General features: G+C 40.2%; 1 protein-coding gene across 1 annotated transcript in view; it reads right to left on the bottom strand.

The window, feature by feature from the left end:
- The window catches only part of LOC106110139 (utrophin-like), a 10,253-nt gene extending 8,419 nt beyond the window's left edge, over positions 1 to 1,834 (bottom strand). The window contains exon 1 of the mRNA XM_013291852.1: positions 1,681 to 1,834. The gene's annotated coding sequence lies outside the window, so the exon portion shown is untranslated. The remainder of the gene's footprint in view (positions 1 to 1,680) is intronic.
- Between the last annotated feature and the right edge of the window lie 359 nt (positions 1,835 to 2,193).

Below are 2,193 nucleotides of genomic sequence, written 5' to 3'. Positions count from 1 at the left end.
AAAAAAAAAAAAAAAAAAAAAAAAAAAAAAAAAACATATACCGACGAATTGAATACCTCCTTCTTTTGGGAAGTCGGTCAAAAAGACACTTTTTAATGATTAAATTTTGCCACTAAATCACATTATATTTAAAAAAAAACTTTGCAGGACTGTTTTTATAGTAATAAAGTATACTTTTAAAAAGTTTGGTACAATTTGGCGTCATATGCATATTGCAGTTTCCGTTCTTTGAGATAATATTCTACTACGTATTTTATATAGTTCAATATATTCTTATTATTTGTTACAAAAATAAATAAAATAAAATCAGTGTCGAAAATAAAATACTGAATCGCTTTCGCCTCAGCGTTGGCGTATTTTTAACTGGTCAATAATGGTTTCCGAGCTACTTTTAACCATGACATGGAAATGGTTCGCGCCATTTCTGCCGCACCCAACAGAGAGCGCTGTGCCTGTGAGACATTACTTTATTATGTTGCGATGTTTACACCTAGTCTCGCTTCACATATTATCCTCGTACTTCCAACTTTGTTAAGTTTGAGTCATTAACTCTTTGCACAGAGATAGATACGAAGGAATCGAAACTTAAGTACTAGTCCTAGCCGAAGCCCTAGCTGGCCCCTGAATCTAAAGTTATTGAGCAAACTAAAAGTAGACACATTTTCTGTAAAACTTTTATTTTTTCAATAATTAAAAAATTGCGAGAATTGAAGGATATTTAAATTTTAATATTATACATGAAAATAAAATTATTTGTTTAGTTTTCTCCTTATTTTCCATCTAATCCATTTCTAAGTTAATAAGTGACTTTAAGATTTTTTCCCCAGAAGTCATATCTCATGATATAACTACTACAAGGTAAGGTACACCCTTGCTATCTAGACTCGTAGTGAGTCCACCACCCACCAATCTGCGAAGCCAAGCATATGCAAATATGCAGCTAACCAAGTGCCGTCATAAAGTTTGGATCACTTAATACAAAAAGAAGGGTAGAATCGCGCAGGTAGTGTTAACATTTGCGCTAGGCCATGTTGGCGTGCACGTTTGCAGAAGGCACCAGCTAGGGTCTGCGGAGGATTCGAGCTCTACCAAGGTTAACGCGACAAGGCTAACCTAAAAATAGCCGCACACCAGCAAGTAAATAAACAGAGCAAATGAAACTTTCGTATTGACCGCAACAGGCGAAAGTGAGTGGACGCTAGCGCGCGGCGCTCGCTCGCTCCCGCTCCCGCTCCCGACACTTGAACACGAGCAAGCACGAGTCCAGTGACGAGCCCTTGTCTTGCCCTTTTATTTTTTAATTCTCTACTAGCTTTAACTCGCGACTTATCGTTCTAAATCCCTGCGAGTAAATTAGCATATCGATTTTGACGACTTTTTGAACTTCTTAAATAGTAACATATGTGCCCAGATGAGCCACACCGCAAAAACGGAAATACAATAAAGTTTTCGTATACTTGACAAGTTATCGTGCAAAAAAATAAAAGTTTTTTGAAACCTAATGTTCAAATACATACAACCAAATACAATTGCAAAACATATTTTATTAACTAAAAAAAACAGTTTATTATAGCCTGTAGATAATAATTTTGCGAATAATGTATAAATTAGAACACTGCTATCATCACGCTATGAGCTCCGAGTCCCCGAGACACACTCAATGAAATGAGCAGTACATACCTTCAAGAATTTATTAGAGCGTTCTCCGCTCCGGGTCTAAGGCAATATGGACACATAAATAGTTTTTAAATAATGACATAGTAAAGCGAGATATTTGCGACGGTTAACTGATGTTTGTGAGCGCGCGCGAACGCGGTCGGTTGCAGCACGACAGCAAGTGTCAGTGGACGGCACGCGACTGCCTGCTGCACAGCTGCCAGCTGCCAGACCTGACTAGCTAACTCGCTGATTCGCTGGCTGGCTGCCTGGCTGCCTGGCTGACTGGCTGACTGCCTGACTGGCTGGCTGACTGGCTGACTGGCTGACCGGCTCAACGGCTGGCCACGCCGCGATGGCCTCGATCAACATCGATATCAAAGCCATTGCCAGTGAGAATTTCGATATGTGTTATAGTACAGTAAAAATATAATGACAACAATAGTACAAGGAAGTGTATAGTATTCCGCGAGTTCATAAGGGCGGGCGGGAGTTCGTCGCGGAGGGGCGGGCAAAAAGGCACGAGGCCGCGGCCGC

Source organism: Papilio polytes, unplaced genomic scaffold (genome assembly GCF_000836215.1).
Source record: "Papilio polytes unplaced genomic scaffold, Ppol_1.0 DF820844.1, whole genome shotgun sequence".
Taxonomy (NCBI): domain Eukaryota; kingdom Metazoa; phylum Arthropoda; class Insecta; order Lepidoptera; family Papilionidae; genus Papilio; species Papilio polytes.
Note: the sequence above shows the minus strand (reverse complement) of the source record. Positions and strands in the feature narration are given on the sequence as shown.